The 19641-nt window shown below is 37.3% G+C and overlaps 1 long non-coding RNA gene across 1 annotated transcript; it reads left to right on the forward strand.

The window, feature by feature from the left end:
- The first annotated feature begins 2832 nt into the window (after positions 1-2832).
- On the forward strand, positions 2833-10563 carry LOC126823682 (uncharacterized). The gene is made up of 4 exons (XR_007681246.1): positions 2833-2989; positions 3281-3414; positions 9083-9237; positions 10399-10563. It is a non-coding gene; the product is annotated as an uncharacterized LOC126823682 (long non-coding RNA).
- The last annotated feature ends 9078 nt before the right edge of the window (positions 10564-19641 follow it).

Below are 19641 nucleotides of genomic sequence, written 5' to 3' on the forward strand. Positions count from 1 at the left end.
CCGCTGTAAATATTCAAACCGCAAATTATTTCGGGCATAGTTTGAGTATTTCTTTCTTCGGGACATATATTGTGTACATCTTCTGTTAAGATAATAATCAGGTTCACAATTACAGATGCGACCCCATTTCCAATTGTAGCAGAATGGGGTAGGTGCAATTAAACATTTTAAAAAGGTGTGGGCTGGTTGGATATCATGTTCCCGAAACAACGACTGCGCGTTCTACGACATCTGGACGTTGCTAGATTACTTCACAATTCCCTAACTTATAGCTACGTTATCCGCATACAAGTGAACAGTAGCGTCCAGTCAGAGGCTGTGATATAGCGACCTCAACAGAAGCCTTAAATCTGAACGAACCTGAACTTTGCAAATCGATTATCACAAGTACACATTTTAGCTTAAAAGCGCGAGACTTGGTATTCACGACGATCGAGGAATCTGATATGCTCACAAGCTGGGCTTGTACCCAATCGAAATCAGTGTCGAAATATACAGGGTATTACGTGAAGGGCCTTGATAAGATGTACGTAGTTAAGGGGAGATCAAGCCTTCTATTGAAGATGGTTGGGTACAGGGTTATCACTTGTTCACTTGAACTTCTTTTGTGTTGAAAGAAATTAGGTCATGTAAATTTATTATATATCTTCAAGTTTCTTTTTAGGGCGTGGGGTAGTCGCCCGGGGCCTAGTTGTGTTGGGTTGAGTGTTAATTTTCGCATGTTCAGATGTGTGCCCCATGTCCACACGCTGTCTCGTGATCAGTTAGAACTCTAGTTTATATATATATATATAACTGTGTCAAAGCCATATACTTATAAGAAAAGCAAACTGGGTATGCTGAAGAAATAGAACTATTGATTTGTTAAATTCAGTATCTAACTGTTCACTGCATATAAGACAAATATAATCTGTGTCCCATCGTTTGAATCAATTTGTGAAATAAATTCGCCACAAGCTTCAGTAGGCTTGAGCAGCTTCCGCATTGACCCCCGCGAGTTATGGAAGAGTATCGCTGCCAATATTAAATGCTCTGCGACAATGTCGTTTCCATTGATTATATGTAATAAGTACAAAGTCCTAATACCGATAATGATAAAGTCAAAATACTTCTAAAACAAGAGTCAAATTGTAAAACGTCAAATGTTAAATGACAACTGTTTTGTGGGAAAATGCCTTTTTTGACTTGTCTACATTTTACATTCTCTCATTACATTTTACATTTGCGCTCTGTCACATCCCATTTGTCCTTCACGCTTTCTACATAGAATCTTTCGCACAGCATCAACTTCAATATGCAAATGTAGGATATCACGTGACTTATTAACATATACGGAAACCCGGCACACTATAAACCGGCACCGATTTTTTGTACAATCATGGACCCTAATGCATGACGTTACGGTCCGATATGCGCGAATAACGACAGCAATCGAGACCTTTGAGTTATAAACACCCATTTCAATTCAAGTTTCATTAAAATCGGGTACAAATCGTGACTTCTAGAGGGTCCACATCCTTGGTATTACATACTTGTACACTATTTGCGTAAAAGGAGCGGCCATTTTGTCCGGCAGTTTTGGTTTGATTCTCACGAAATATTATGGTGTAACGGTTATATATTTGAACGATCTTTTAAATCATAAAAATTCTGACCCCAAGTTTTCGTACAATCAGGGGCCATAATCCAGGAAGCTGCGGTCCGATATGCGTGGCAATCAAGGGCCATAATCCAGGAAGCTGCGTCCGATATCGACAGGAACCGTGATCCTTTGATTATAAACATACATTTCAAGTGTCATCAAAATCGGATAAAAATTGTGACATCTAGAGTGTCCACAATCTAAAAACGTGATTTTTGTACAATCAGGAAAATCCATGATGTTTTAGTCCTATAAATCCCAATTGCATCAAATTCGGATAAGAATTGTGACCTGTAGAGTGGCCACAAACAAATTGTGGACGCACAGGGGCGACGATAATATACGTCCCCATGAAAATGTGGGCGTATAAAAAATATGAATGAAAATTGATTCAGCTTTAATCCCCAAAACGTATATTTTGATACTAAACTCGATCATATAATTGGGTGAAAATTGGAAGTTACAAGCCAAAACTGGCGACCATTTTGGATTTTTGCCAATTTGACCCATTTGGACACGGATATTGGACTGGTTTTTTTTGTGATATATACGTCCAGGCCGACCTTAAACCGTAGTAAGCATTTCTATAATATCTTGCCCGGACTATAAGTACGCTAATCTGGAACTCTCCGTTTGATATAATATAACATCATCAAATGCAGACTTTTTGAAATGGTTATGAAATATTTCTTTGATAGATACGTCCCGAATATATCGGGGGATTATTGTCCATTTACCCATAACTGAATTATCCAAAAGAACAACCCGTCGTTGCCGTATCTCGTGTTTTAAGGATTTAAGTTAATCATGATTAATTGGGCAATAAAAGTCCCTTTAAGTTCGAAATTTAGGTTGGGGAAATGAAATATGATTCATATGTCCGGAGTAAAGCCCATACGATGGACTTCACATTATGTGTACTTGTATCGAAACCTTGGTCCAGATATGAAAAAAACAGCACATCTATCCTCCTGCACAGAGTAAATTAAATTATCCCAAAGTTAGTTTTTTAAAATTAACTTAATCAGTAGGATAGGTAATAATTAGAACACCCGAAATGATGTCGATTTTCTATTGTGTTTGTGAAGCATAACTAAGGTTAACCCGGTTTCCGTTAAAGTTCAAATTATCTGACCTTTGTGGCAAAGGATGTGGTATAATTGGTTTGATAAAAGTTTAAAACAGAGTTTCATACATCGCTTGAAAGACAATTAATTGTGATGAGGCGTATAAATGCCACACCGCTTCAGATAAAATCATTTTGTTGATAAATTTCGAGGGGTAGATACAGTTTAAAAATGGCGATGAGGATAGGTTTTTGTGTTTTCCTGGTTATCGTAGCTCAAGGTAAGGAGTCCACCTTTATTTAAATATATGTATGCATGGGCATAATAGACGTATGTAATTAAAAGGCATCAACTATATGTTTTAAACAAGATGTTTGATAATACGTAGATATTTAATGGTTGATTTCGCTCTTGGGGATGGGGAGCCACGATGCGTAAGTGGTTCGCAAGAATGGAGGTCGTGGGTATCAGATTCATTAAATGCTGTTAAAAGACACATACAATAGGGATAAATTTAATTGGTCCACATTTTCCACTACATGGTCTGACAAGATAAATAATTCTTTTTCAGCCTACTGCCAACGAGAAGAACTAGCGTCGTATTTAAAGGGTATTGCCGAATCAGTACACGAAGTAATCCCAGATAATCCAAAGGACTCAGTGTCAATGAAAGTAGAATTCTCTCTGACAAATGTTGTTGATTATGTAAGTTAAAAATATGGTTATAATTAAAACCACTGGCCACCTTTCGGTTTATTTTGAATCCTTTATATTGAAACCGGGAGGGTTCGGTGACCTAGTGGTTTAACGCGTCCGTATGATATCACAAGGTCTGTCAAGTAGCGTGGTTTCGATCCCCCGCTTGAATGTGTCCAGGAATAAGGTTGCCTGTCCAGCCTCGTGGGTTTTCGCCGGGTCCTCCCATTGCTAAAGGTCCCTACGCGCAAGCGAAACAAAGAACCATATGTTTGTGTCGAGTGATTCAATTCCGTTCACTATTGTGCACTATTTGGCATCGTCTGCAGATGACTTAAACTGACATAGCCCGAATGATGCAGATGACGACAAGTTTGCTTTCTGTTACAGTAAATAGCTAAGATCAGTTGGTTTTGACTTTCGAACCCTGCAATTATGACACAATTTTAATGGGTTTGCTTTCTGTTACAGTAAATAGCTCAGATCTGTTGGTTTTGACTTTCGAACCCTATCATGTTCCGTGGCAGCATGATTACTTTGATAAAATTATAGAGATAGATTAACGTTCAGTGGGTCCTGGTGTGGGATCTGTCACTGACCTTTTCACCATCACATACTGGAACATTATCAACTGAATAGGGGGGTTGGATGGCCGAATGGTTAGCGCGCTGTGTTGGATCACAAGGCCTGTCATGGAGACAACTGGCGTGGTTTCGATTCCCCAGCTGTACGTGACAAGGAGTAGGGTTGCCTGTCCAACCTCGTAGGTTTTCTCCTGGTCCCCCGGTTTCTTCCCACTGCTAAAGACCCCTACGCGCAAGCTAATTATTGAAATAAAATTGAACCATACGTTAGTCCCTAAATGACCTAGTTCGTGTCGAGTGCACGTTAATCCCCATTTCTCTCTCGCGCTCACTCTCTCTCAACGGAATATCAGTTTCTTAAATATAGAATTTATTTACATCGGGAACAGATTATTTAACAGGGACATAAAGCCGGTACATTACTTTAAAACAACCATTCCGTCCCTCTCCCAAAGCAGCGACTGAACTCCGACGTGCCCATTAGCTTGTTTTTACTCCAAATCCGTTTAAAACAAATACGTGTGTATGAAGAGGTCAGAAGCCTATATCATACACACGTATGTCTGGGGTTCAGTGCATCTGAATAAATATTAGTATTTTATACGATATAATATAGTCTAAATTTCGTAAAAGTTATGTAGTCCAGTCAGTTAATGAAAGAACTGCAAGAATGGACTTTTTGATGGTAACATTTTTTTGTGGCGTTGGGTGTACTGAATGAAATCATGAAAGTTTACCAAAATTTGAGTACCGGAAAATCACAAAATTTGAGGGTAAGTTCAGGTTTTTAGGCCATTTTCCTTTAAAAGGTACGATTTCAGACAAATAGAGAGCGTGATTCAGACAAACAAAAAAAACCAAAAAAAACGAGTGAGATGTAGTTTAACCTCCACTCAAAACAAACTAAATCATTTCGGAACTAACAAATGGTTCAATTTAATTCGCTTGTGCGTAGGGTTCTTTAGTAGAGGGAGGAAACTGCAGGAACCGGAAAAAACCCCATGAGGTTTGACAGGCGACCCTACTCCTTGTCACGTACAACCGGGGAATCGAAACCACGCCTGTTGACTCAATGACATACCTTACGATACAGCGCGCATGTGCTAACCATTCCGAAACACATGAAACTGACGCCATGCATTAGGTTGCCAGGGTCAAACTTTTATATGGCATGGTTTTCGTACAGGTCGCAAATCACAGTAATACATTTACTGCTTGTTACTGAGCGACATTTCGACTAGACTTCTCTAGTCATTATCAAGCAATGACAAATTATAAAAATGTAACAAGATAATATATCCATGAACACAACACTACTTGGTTGATGCGGATTCAAAGAAGTATTAGGTAAGATTAGATAAAAAGCTGATAGTTCTCGCTATAATAGTTTAAAAAATAAGTAATGAAAACAGAATATACGGGAAATTTCAGTCAAATTGCTTCACCCGTAACCGAGATATTAGCGTTTCAATTTTAGGTTAGTCTCGATTGTCATTACTAACATTGGTACCATAATAAAACACAAGTTTCGATTAGATTATCCATCACAATATATATTTAAATCCACTAAATATCGCCGGCTAACGATGGCATTGAGAGTTGGTTATGGTCTGCATAAGTTAATTAATAATTTAGATAACATTTCGGGCCTAAAGAAAGACATGCAATGAGCCGATTTAGCCCTTGCATAATTAAGGTAATTTTATGAGAAATGTTTAATGCCAATAACGGCTTGTAGACCACTTTACCTGAAATTAACATTGATTAATGGGTAACTTATTGTGGTCTATTACAATGATTTATACAGTTTTTAATAATCACAACATCCTGAAAGAATTTGGTTAATATTATCACTTACATATATGCATGTAGATGTAAGTGATTTCACTTAAATATACATTAGATAAAGAGCAGGTAGTTCTCACTGTAATAGTTAAAAACTAGGTTAGATAAAGGGCTGATAGTTGTTACTATAATAGTTAAAAACTAGGTTAGATAAAGGGCTGATAGTTGTTACTATAATAGTTAAAAACTAGGTTAGATAAAGGGCTGATAGTTGTTACTATAATAGTTAAAAACTAGGTTAGATAAAGGGCTGATAGTTGTTACTATAATAGTTAAAAGCTATATAATATAAAGGGGATTTGCTGAAAATTTCAGTCAAATTGATCCAATCTGCACCGAGAAATGAGCGATTGAATTTTGGGCCTAGCCTCGATCATCATTGCTAAAGTCGGTACGATAAAAACATAGTCTCGATTATCCATTTGAGTTGAGCCGCAAATCGGATCCTAATCCAGTAAATATCGCAGGCTAGTGATGACATCGAGAGTTTATCATGGTCTGGATAAGTTAATTAATGTCTAATTACTAATTAAGATAATATTTTGGGCCTAAAGAAAGACCTGCAATATGCAGATTGTAGCTCTTGCACAATGTATTTTTAAATACAACAAACCATTAGAACTTTGACAGCACAACCCATCGATGGTCCCCTGGAGGCCGACTAATTAAATTAGTGAGTATTATTTAAACAGGATGCTATAGTGAATTAGAAAGGCAGAATTTGGACTATTGAGTGCATTAAATTTCAATAACAACTATTCTACCGACCAAGCAAAAGCAAATTAAAAAAAAGAGAGACCATTGTAATCATGCACATAATTTAGGTTTTTAATCTTGAGTAGATACGAGACTATTAAATATTAATTATTGATAACGAATGATTACGTAACGTATACGATCGGCATTAGCTCCGGGTAGGAATAATTCTTGATCACTGTTCATCGTTGGTTTTTATCTTCGTAATTGAATGGCTTCATGCAGTTCTCTTGTTGCTGATGTTTTTGCATAGCGCTTTAAATTTAACCATTGGCGGGGGTAGAGTTTATGTGTTCAGCTACAGCTGATTTGTGGTCATCTATCCTTTTATTTAACGACAGTTTTGTCTCCCCGATGTACGAATTTCCACAATTGCACTTTATTTGATAAAACGCATCCCGTTGGTTGCAGTGGTTGTGTTGGATTTAGTTTACCAATAAATTTTGTTCTTAATATATCTTTGCTGTTGTTGCTTTTTTGTGAAAGTTACATCTATTTCTGGTTGTTGCTGACGGGGTTTTAGGGTTAGCTTTACTCGCCGACAGGGTCTTATTAATGGTGTTTGTGACAAAATTCTCTGGATAGTCGTTCAAGTTTTTAAAAATGAACAATTTCCTTAGGCAGGTTCTCGAGATCACATGTCTTTTTTTGCACGATTAACCAGAGTTGCAATTGTGGCCGATTTGACACTATTGCCATTGGGCAGATTGAATTTAAAGTGAATATATTGTTCAGCGTGGATTGGTTTCCTGTAGACACTGGCACGGATAGAATTGTTAGTTCTGGATACACGTACATACATCGAGAAAGAGTTGAATATTAATTTCGGTTTCCATGGTGAATTTTATCCGTGGGTGTTACCTGTTAAGGTGTTGCAACAGCGTTTCTGGGTAATGCTGTTGTTTGATACAAACAAATTTTAATGTATCATCCACTCTTCTCACAAAAACAATTTGGGAGGTTATGGTGGACGTTTGAAGCACCCTCTCTTCTAAATCGGATAATAAGGAGAAATAGGTTGAATTTTATCAACAGGCGTATGATGTTGTCGGTTGGTACGGAGGTCTCATCCAGATTTTCCGGCGTGGTTCCCCCTTGTCAGTGATGCAGGACCGAACAAGGACAGCTGTCTAGTCGTTCGGATGGGTCCAAAAACCGAGGTCCTGTGTACACATTGACATGCACGTACGTAAACGATCCCTTGACAGTTGGACTTCGATATAAGAGTAGGCCGTAGTGCCGAGGTCCGGGCAAAATTGCCCTCATAGCACACTGCATGGCGTATGCCTGTCTTCATTAGCCCAGTTCGGAACAGAACAGTAGGACGTTAAACCCCATTTCATTTAATTTCTGTAGGGAGATCGCCAGTGGTTTGTCTAAGCTATCAATGCGCTTGGGTAGAATCTTGAGACTCTTCCTTAGGTACATTTGTAAACAAATCAACAACACCATATGAGACCATCTTCCCGGGGTATTGAATATTCTGCAATTTCTCACAGAATTCACCCAAATCTTTAATGAAGAACGGTGTTATTGTGCCAAGTGGATTGTGTTGTAGAAGACTGAATCTCGGAAACACATCAACAGGCAGCCTTTTATGTGGGTTTTGGAGGATTTTTTTATAGTAGCCCTGGCATAAGGTATCCGAGGGTGGTTTGATCTGAACTCGTAATAGAAAAATTTCCATTAATCAATTTGTGTTAAACATGCATTAAATGCAAGAGCTAAATTTGCCCATTGCAGGTTGTTTTTGTACTTAGTGTTTAACGTCCGCTTCCATCGAAGGTGATATCGCAGACAAGTTGTCTTAATTTCATTTTTATTATCTCAGCGTACGCGGAGGGTTCTTTCCTGTGGGAGGAGGAAACGGGAGTACGCGTAGTAGTAAAACCACGAGGTTGAGAAGGCGCACCTATTTCCAAGCCTCATACGCTTACATCAGGTGACCGGCCAGCTAGAGGTCGAAGCGTGACACTCTATACCACTAGGCCCTCCCAACCCTTTCTTTGGGTCTTAAATGTTATCTAACTTACGAATTAGACATTAATTAATCTTACGAATTGGGCACTTTGTCACAATACATTTTCGGGTAATATTGTTTGTTGGCGGGCTCACCTGTAAACATCCACTAATTAGTAAGAAAAAAGCAGATGGACGCACGAGGGATAACCATCCTATGTTCAAAATTTATATATGGGCAATTTATAGTTATAAGAAGAAGCCCATGGAATATGCCTCTTGAAACACGATGGTCTTGGTATTTGTTCGAAATTATACGCTATGTTCGCATTATTAAGACGAAGAAGTCAGGCGTATTTCAGCAAATGGTGTGGAATCCCAAGATGTTCAATCGATTATCTTATTCATGTGAAGTGAGGTAAGAAGGTACTTCCAATCGCAATCCACTAATGATGAAACTCGTTGATTATTTTAGTTAATTGTTATCTATAAATCCTAATTTATTAAAACATTTATTTGTATTTGTTTTCAAGAACCCCAAGAATCAAGTTTTGGATATAGGAGGTTGGTTAATGCTTAGTTGGGACGATGCAAGATTTGCATGGAATCCTAAACAATTTGGTAATATTAGTCAAGCTAAAATACCCGCTACTTCTATAACACAGCCAGACATCAAATTGTTCAATGGGTTAGTATTTATTAATACTATATTAAAATGGGTCTATCCGTCACACTTTTTGGGACTCAATATTTTTCCTTCTAATTGAGGTAGAATGTTCAAATTTGGTGTAGGTGAATGCCTTAATAGAGTTCGAAGATGAATATTTTCAGCTGAGGGTAAGCAGAGATAAGTAATTTAATTAGTTTCATTACACCCATACCTTGACCAAGTTCGATAATAAGCATTTGCTGCTCAGGGTAAGCAGAGTGATAAGCAATTTGATTGGGCGAGACTTTGGAACATAACAACTCTACTTTTTATTGACGTATGGATTTTCATTATGCGAATGTCTTGACTGAGTTCAATGATTAATATTTTGTCAAAACGTAGGAACATAACAACTCTGCTTTTAATTGATGTATAGAGTTTCATTATGCGAATTTCATTGGTCGATGCTTTGGGACAAGATAACCTTGATTCTGCCTATGGAGAGTAATGAAACTTAGTGTATAGTTTTACTACCAGGTACCTCAAAACCTGAGTTTGATCGTGAACATTTTATGCTTAGACTAAGCATAGATAATCAGTTTGATTACTCGGTACTTTGAAAAAAGATAAATGTGGAATTAATAAATATGTGTCATCTGTTTATTTTGGGATTTCGGCGGGGGACATCAGCCTCACTGTTGGCGTGTTTATTTTAATTTGTTGACGTACCAACCGAACTTTGATGCATTATAATATTCTCCAACCTGATATACATCATTTGTATTTTCCTTTTCTGTATATTTTTCTTAAACTCTGCCAGCATAATCAATCTAATTAACTTCCCAACTTTGCTTTCCAATATAGACTTACTTTTAGACAGAAACCAGTCTGACTTACGACAAGAATGCGATGGCCTCGTTCTAGGTACGTGTAACAACTGCGTGTCTGGAAAGTCGATCGGATGGGTTTAGAAGCCATTTTTCTGTATATAGGATGAAATTGCAAGTGCATATCCCTTAGTAGTTGGATCTGGAATGAACGTAATCAGAATAATCTATAAATGAAAGTCCCCACACCCATATGCCATTTGAATACATGCATCTTGTGGAATGCGTACGTTTGTTGCGTAGCAACCAAGGTAAACTGTGTTCTATTTATGATCAAATATATGAATCTAAAAGATTGGTGTTTACTTTTCAGAGCACGACACGGTATGACCATAGATGCCGATATCAAGTGTGTGATCTTCAGCACCGGAAACGTTTTATGTATACCTCTTGTCGATATTGAGAGTTACTGTCCGATTACTAACCCAGCAGGGGATACCTTCGATTGCAGTATTAAACTTGGCTCTTGGGCTTATGATTGTAACCAGTTAAATATTACTCGGGCTGAATCCTACCTTGATGTAAATGAGTTTAAGGGCGGTTGGAGGTGGCATCTGGTGGAATCGTCCTCGAATGTCACCGAAAGCATGTATCCGTGTTGTCCCGAAGTCTATTGTACTGTTAACATTGATCTGAAGATACGGGACAAATCTAGAACGCCACGAGGCAGATGGTACTTTCCTCATTAATGTTTGTAATCAACACCAAGACGGGGATGCATTAGTCATGAGTAGCTGCAATAAACTATGTGTCAGATTTTCCTTTTGAACGTCATGCATGTCTTTACCGAACCACCTTAATGTCAGGTGACATTTTCTCTTGCATGCCTCTCTTAATCAAACTAATATTTGTTTATATACTGCTCTGACGTTAGTTATATCCTACTGTGATATCAGCTATGTATTACTCTGATATTAAAGTTACCTCAAAACTAAAATCAGAAATATTATGTTGTATTTTCATTAAGAAACGTAATGAAAATTTGTGAAACTTTTCTAAGAAATACACTTTGTTTACAGCAACATTCATTTATACGCTACCTATTCTGGAATTCCCCGTGTAGGCCAAACGTATCAAATACAAGGACTCAATATTATTTGTGGGTTTTTGTCGTTGGTTCGTCACTTATTATACCGACTCTTATTGTTCTGACCATAGGGCAGGATTTATTGTATGAAGATGATTTCGGAATAATTAACTTAAGATTGGTCGAATATCAAATTCTTTTAAGTACGTCACATATATCTAAATTTCATTTCGTCAAATATCACTGAGCTATGTAAATTTGTGCGTTACCCTATATTTAGATTTCAATGGCTTCTACCAAGCCGTTTAGCAGACGGGAACGTATTTTTATCAGCATGCTGTGTCGCACATACTGACACTAGCGAGGTAAGCAAGATCTTATTTTCTTACTAAAATATTTCTTTACATCGTACAGGCGTTCACGGACACAGGGCTCTTTAGCAATAAAAAGTTGCCCAGTAAAATTGACTGGGGCGGTTTCTGAACGTACAGGGAGAGTGTAATGAGACCTACGTTCAGAGCTGAACTAGTACGAAAACAGTAGAGACTTGACAACCGTAAATTCCTGGTCCGTATCCGTATCGATTTTGTGTATTTCTCATATGAGATACGGTACGCGGATACGGCAGCACGTATAGAACAGCTTTCATACGGAAAGGTCTGTATAACATCGTTGTCTTTTTACAGTCTTTTTTTTCTACTTTTAGACGCTAAAATGTTGTACCATAGAGTTTTTATGAATTTATATGTCACAGAACACGAAGGTGTATATTTGATGTGATTTAACCATGATAAAGGCTGGAGTTTATTCATTAATTTTGATGAGTTTTTCTCGAATTTTTATATTTTGCCTGTTGGTCTGCACGCTGGTTGATCTACGTGCTACATTTTGGGAGATAAAAGGGTATAAACTTTCTAAAGTGATACATTAGTGAAACCAAAAATAGCTGTCGAGTCGAGGTCGAAGACCTGGTATCCTTACACTTTCTTTAACAGCTGCTCTCACTTCGCACTTAAGCAATTCCCATGCTAACTAATTTGGACAGTTTTGTATTGTATAATGTGGAAATCAATTTTAAATAAATTGTAGAATTTAGCACACATATATATATTATAAAAGGACATATAAATTACCATAATTTACCAAAAAGTCTTTTAACCCCGAATAATAAAAAAAAAACCCCAAAAACATCATTTGTGGGAGTAACATATTCTGCTCCATTAAATCGAATTTTAAAAAAGAAATCAGATATAAATGGGTTAAATGCAAACTAATAGCTATGAGAATTCCCCTGTTACCGGAAGTGTAACATTCTAATGTCACCGATGGGATGACCATGTCAATGTAACCATAATTGATCAGTTTAAAACTGGACCAATGTGATTAATTTCAGTGTTCCTGTTGTTTTAGTTATTTATTTGATTTTAAAATGTCACAGCTGTTTCCATTTATACAAATAGGGTATTTCCGTTGATTTTTCAATTATTTGCGACATTTCAATATATCAAGACAAACAATTGTACCTGATGACAGGTCAATTTGAAAAAGTGTGAACATCAAAAAAACGAAACTGATCTGTATATATGTGTCGAGTACTTTGAAGGAGTCTTCAGATCTCCACAGTGTATCGATAAATCGATTCAAACTGTATTTCGATATCCTGATATTTAAAGAAGCGCTGCTTATATTCTTTTTACTGGGTCTTGTCTGCAAACCTGGGGCCTGTTTCACGAAATTTTAACTTAAGATAAAATCCAAATGACTGCCATACAGTTGTACTTGCGCCTTCCTGCACCAGCCGGTGCATACGTCACGCAGTGTGCAATGAGGATACCATTTTCAACCGTTTGGCTGCCATATTGGATTCTATGAAAACCTGTAAAACGATATTCAGTCGCCATTGTGAATCTGATATTCGAATGTTTGAATTACGATTTTGTTTACTTCCCGATAATTTTTTTTCGACTTTTGACAATACCTGGTGTCCTCGCCGTTATATGACCCTTGACATATATGATGACCCTGACGTCTACTACATGTCTTGAAATATAACTTCCGGTTTTATTGAGAGTTCAAAACGACGGTTTCTTTTCCACTTTAATAGCTAATAATGAAGCCGGTAATGACTGATCCATCAATTTGGTAACCATGCGACCAGTGGTAAACAATTTACCCGAAGTAGATAATCTATGATCAACAATGACAATCATTCACTGAGCCATTCGTCGTCCCCGAATTTAAAGTCATGAGTGTATAAGTAAATAATCATTATTTGGGATGAATCGTGGCGTTTACCCCTTTTAAGACTGCATAGCGGGAGGCGATCTGTCAATAGTTTTAGTTGACTTTGTATGCATGCGCGACAATGGGATTCCCCCCTTTTCCAGTCTCATTGATTGTAAGAACACCGCAGTCTAGTTGAATTTTTCAAAAATAGTTTTGTTAAGATGAAAAATATAGCACCAAGGAATTGGAGTATTGTATAAAAGTTGTTGACCAGAATGAAGATTGGGACATGTTATTTAGTTACAGCTCGAGTGTGATCGAAACTTTAAATTTGAATTCCTGGTGATTGAACAAGAACATCTTAATTGTATCTCAGAAATTTGTTCTATTGATAAATAAATCATAAGAAACAATTATGTAAAAATATTGAATGAACTGTCGCGCTTGATCATACTTCTTTAAGCATACTGAACACTACTGGCTGGTTAGGAATTATGAATTGAGAGAGAGACAGAGAGAGATGGGGTTTAACGTCCACTCGACACAAACTAGGTCATTTCGGGACTAACATACGGTTCAAATTTATTTCAATAATTCGCTTGTGCGTAGGGGTCTCAAGCAGTGGGAACAAACCGGAGGACCCGGAGAAAACCCACGAGGTTGTGCAGGCGACCCTACGCCTTGTCACGTACAACCGGGGAACCGAAACGACGCTAGTTGCCCCAATGGCAGTCCTTATGATACAGCGCGCACGTGCTAACTATTTGCCCCCCCCCCCCCCCAATCGGGTTAAAAACCTCAAAATTCATACAAAGCTCAGACACCAAATCATTTTACGTTCTTTTACAACTTTGAATGTTATTATGTATATAAAGTAATTGTTCTAATGATATGTTCTGAGAAAAAACCCGGGGAGAACGTAAATTATTCTAGCTTTGTAATCATATTTCACGCGTTCAAATTGAATTACATTACATCGAATAATATCAAAAATATTTCGGAATGATCCAGTTGGAGCCTTGACATTTATGTTACAAGCAAAAAATATACATCTGTATATTGAAGTTTATATTTTAGTAACATGAAATAAAATACTTGGCGTGACAATCGTAGCATTGCCAAAAACGTTACAATGTGCCAGAATTCAAAAATACATGTACATAGTTTTAATCGAACAATCCACTGATGTAAAGACAAAGTAACTGAAGAAAAATTGCTATGTCACTGTTCATGCCCCACTCTAGCATAACATGGGGTGAGCAATTGGCCAGTTATAACAATTAGACCGAGTTTATGCTAGGTCATACATCTGCTAAAAATACAATCTCAAACAGTTATTTTATGCTTTACACTTACTATCTGAAGCAGCGCTAGTCATTCTGATTGGAATTAAAAACGAGACCCCGTGTACACATTGACGTGCATTGTGTCAGCCTCCGGGGAAATGTCCCTTAGAGCACACTGGTGACAAAGTCGGTGCAGAGCAGTAGGACAAATCCCATTTCCAGTTCTAATCGAAAGGTTCTGTTGAAGTAGTTTCAGCCGCAGAGATGGAAGACATTGGGGATACATAGATGGTATCTGGACCTAACTGGTTATTGTATACTTTCAACCCATTATGGACGAGGAAATACACGGGTCACACTTCTATGGAATACATTAACTTTATTACCGAAAGATACATTTAAAGCGTCAATACAAGACATACTAATTGGTTCGTTTGGTCATTCATCTTTATCAATCTTTATTACTGAGCGATCTTTCTACTAGAAAGATACATTTAAAGCATAAAAACAAGACATACTAATTGTTTGACATGGTCATCAATCAGCTTTTAATCCGCAAAACGTGTATTGAAAGACACAATTAAACTAACGATGCGCCAGTTGCATTTTTCGCTTAAACATCAGATTTCTAAAGTCATCACGGACAATAATATGTACCCGGGTTGATTATGACATATATGATTAAGAGAACAAAATCAAAAACTAACGCTAGATTATTTTCCGGTTTGGATTCGATCGGATTTAAAACAGGCCTGCCAATAAATATCAAGATGGCAACAACGTGACGACGGGCTTATTACATATCGAGGCAGCACAGAACAAAACTGATCCATCATTTGACTGTTGTTTCTAATAGAGATTCATCTTTTACAAAATTGTCTCCTATGCCACTAATATGGCATATCGAGACTTTAAACGGGCCATAAATACCAGTACTTTAACTTGGTTTAAACTGCATGATAACTATTATATAAGAGATCAACGTCCCGAACATCTGAAACGATACCATTATACAAACATCGAACTCGTGCTAAAATACAAAGTTTAAAAAACATATTTAAAGTTGAATAATTAGAGGTATGGGACAAACTTTTAACAAGAGCATTGCTACCGCTGCATCCACATTCCTGCTTTGGTTGATATGTTGTTTTTTTTAACGAAATATGAAATGGCTGCAACGACTGTAATATGACAAGAGGCAAAGAAGGCTAGGTGTTGGGTCGGGACATGCACCAAAATAAAGTTGCTATCCTTACGGTTTAAGGAATCAATATTCCATGTTCCCAGATGATCCATTCAGAATTCCAGTCTGTAGACAAAAAACACAAACATTGGGCGTGGCTATGTCTCTGGGGGTTGGACATGGATCAATATAAATATGTACAACCCTATAATGAACATGCCGAATTGGATCCAAACCTTTTAATAATTGCAGCTTGTAGATTATTTACAGACAAAATATTAACAAAAAGTGGGCGTGGCACCGCCCATGCTGTGTGTGTGTGTGTGGGGGGGGGGGGAGTCATGCACAAAATTAATAGTTGCTGTCCAAGCTAATCCAATCAGAATTGCGACCTGTATACGATAAACCCAAACAATCGGCGTGGCTCTGTCCCTGGGGTTCGGAACATGCACCAAAATCAATAGATGCCGTCCTTAGGCTATGAGGAAGACATATGCCAAGTTCCAAGCGATGTATTAAGAATTGTGACCTGTATACCATAAACATAAAAATTGGGCATGGCTCTGCCTCCGGGGGTTGACACATACACCAAAGTCAATTTAGGTTATAAAAATACAAATACTAAGTCCCAAGACGATCCATTAAGAATTGTGGCCTGTAGGCAGCACACAGACACACAAAGAAAAATGGGCGTGGCCAAATATATCAGGGATTCCCAAACAAATATAATAGAATAAGTATGCAAAGTTTCAAAAGGATCTGTTAAGAATTGTGGCCTGTAGGCGACACACATACACAAAAATAGGGCGTGGCTCTGTCCCAGGGGTCATCCTTAGGGTATAAGGAATAAGTATGATAAGTTTTCAAGACGATCGATTAAGAATCGCGGCCTGTAGGAAACACACACAAAAGAAAATGGGCGTGGCTCTGCCCCTGCGCGTTGGGCTTGTACCAAAAACAATAGAATAAGTATTCAAAGTTTCAAAATTAAGAATTGCGGCCTGTAGGCGGCATACACATGGGCGACGGCAAAATACATCCACAGTTTAAATGTGGACGTTTAAAATGACATTAAAACAGTTCGCCAGTACATTTATACACATGCTGGACGTAATTTTAGGACTTTAAACTGCGGTATTTCAAACGATACATGTATAACAACTAGATTAAACCCATATAGTTGGTGGACAGAGTCTAACCAATGAGGCAAAGATAGCTAGTCGGTTTATTTACACAAACCTGAAGTCCAAATATTGAACCACATTGCCAAATCCAATTAAAAGACAATTAGTTGGTAAGCCTCAAAATCTAGGATTTAATATAAGTCAATTTTCAAAAGCGATTCTAACTCGCATGACATATGGTGCCATTGGTGAATAGGTTATTCTGAACAGAAAATCAAATCAGGACCCGCAGTGTCGAAAACATTTAAGCGGAAACGATACAATTCTATCGCTCACTTTGCACATATAATCATATAAGTAAATATCATATTTTAGTCTCAGAAAATATCACAATCACGTTCAACACCATTCAATTCTATTGTTTATAGATATCTTTCAATTAATTCTTTAATTCATCTTACCGTTACCATGGTAGTTTTATCGAGAATAAATAATTTCATGAAAGTCAGACCGACATCTCCACTTCTCATGTTCTCTATAAACAAGGTGACCTAAAATCAGATATGTAATTACGTTAAGCAGATATTTTAGTTAATATCTGTACGTATCGATTGATCGACGTTATACTTTTTCTGTAAGGTGTTCTCACAAACTTGCACAAAATCATGTTACAAACTGTAGCCGTTATCACGATTACACAGTAAACGGAAAAGGGGGAGTAACTCTGATACAGAGGGACTTAGAATTAGAACACCTCTATTACCTTTACAGGGTTTTAGTTAACAAGAACTTTAACCTCTTGTGTTCACAAGACAATTGTTGGTCGACTTATTTATGGCAAGCATGCGTGGATTTCCTTGAAAACTACTAGTCTATCTCCCTCTATTTCTGATAGTCTAATTCGAGAAATCAAAATGTAACTACACAGTTAAAAACTTTCTTTTACCTCCATTGAGCTATTGTGACTTTTAAAAAGCAGTAGACTTAATTAGTGTTGATACCTACCAGAGAAATTGTTTCCTGGTTCATTTTTCTCCCATCCAAATATTTTGTCGTCTCTAAACACAGTTTTTTCTGTAAAAAATATATAAATGAACCAGATTATTTTGTTTATATTAGATGGGAGGTGTAGATGTATTAAAATACAAGACTGTTAGTAAAGATGTATAAATATACCATCAACATATTAATAAACTGTTTCCGCTAAATGGTAACAGAGATACTTTAGATATTGTATTTTAACGGAGACAAACCAGGAGGGCTGATGAATCTATTTTAATTTTAACGTTTTAATACCAATAAATGATTGTGAACATTCAGATACGGGTTTTACTTTGGTTGGGTATACCCCTGGGTGATCAGCCTAGGTTAACAGGGCATCACTTGATCGTCCTTTCCCACACAACATTGCCCCACGACGGATCAAAGAATATCGAATTAATTCTAATACAGGTTGCGAAATCTAATCGTACCCCATAATAGTACACTGAAAACAAATTGTGTTGAGAAACATGTTAGGTGTCTCTATTTAACAACACAGGCTTGTGTACAAGAGAACTGCAACCGGATGTTGATTTCATTAAAAAAAAAAATTCTACATAAAGAAAGAAAAGTAAAATGTCTCGGCTTCCACATATAACCCAATTCACAGATTTCCCTACGAAGAATTTTACTCTGAAGTCACCAGGGTTTTGTGAGAAACGTGGACATAGAAAGTTGCCACAGACTTTCCTACGAAGAATTTTACTCTGATGTCACCAGGGTTTGGTGAGAACGTGTGCGACAGTCCATGAGCAATGTGGACATAGAAACTTGCCACAACAACCATCCTGTCCTTCGTGATTAAAAATAGGTGCCGTGTGAACTAATTGAGCTAGAATGTTCAAACTTGGTTTAGGTGTTATTTTAGATTAATGCCTTGATTCAGTTCGAAGATAAGCATTTTTGGCTAAGCAAATATAAGCAATTTGATCGGTTGATGCTTTGGGACACGATAACTTTAGTTCTAATTTAGTGAGCGTGATGCAATTTGGTGTATAGTTTTATTACATCAAAACCGTGACTATGTTCGATAATAAGCATTTTCTGCTCAGAGTAAGCAGAGTGATAAGCAATTTGATTGGTTGAGACTTTGGAACACAATAACTCTTATTCTAATTGAGCTAGAATGTTCACACTTGGCGTAGGTGTTTATTAGGCGAATGTCTTGATGGAGCCGGCGTTCAAAGATGAGTATAGTCTGCTTCGGGTAAGCAAATTGATTTGATTGGTTGATGCTTTGGGACACGATAACTTTAGTTCTAATTAAGTGAGAGTGAGACACTTGGTGTATAGTTTTATCACATCAATACTTTGACTAAGTTCCATAATAATTATTATCTACTTAGGGTAAGCAGAAAGTCTTGAATTTCCAGTGGATCTGCGTGTTCGCTATTGTATAATTTATTAAATCCCGATTTCCAAATATCCAATACACATTTGGGTCACGTGTTAAACTTCCATCTTCAGTTTTAATATTATGCAGTATTCGTCGTGTGCGTTCTTTAGCTATACCAATCTTGCCACTGACTTTACAGAAATCTGACGAATGTGAATCGCAAAGTTCACTTAATTCCAATTGTTTTATATACTCATACTTTCGCTTATACTTTCTATGTAGATTATCAATTTTTTTTTATCAACACAATAATTTTGTCTTAAATCCTTTCTT

This window comes from Patella vulgata, chromosome 6, assembly GCF_932274485.2.
Source record: "Patella vulgata chromosome 6, xgPatVulg1.2, whole genome shotgun sequence".
In the NCBI taxonomy this organism is placed as follows: Eukaryota; Metazoa; Mollusca; class Gastropoda; family Patellidae; genus Patella; species Patella vulgata.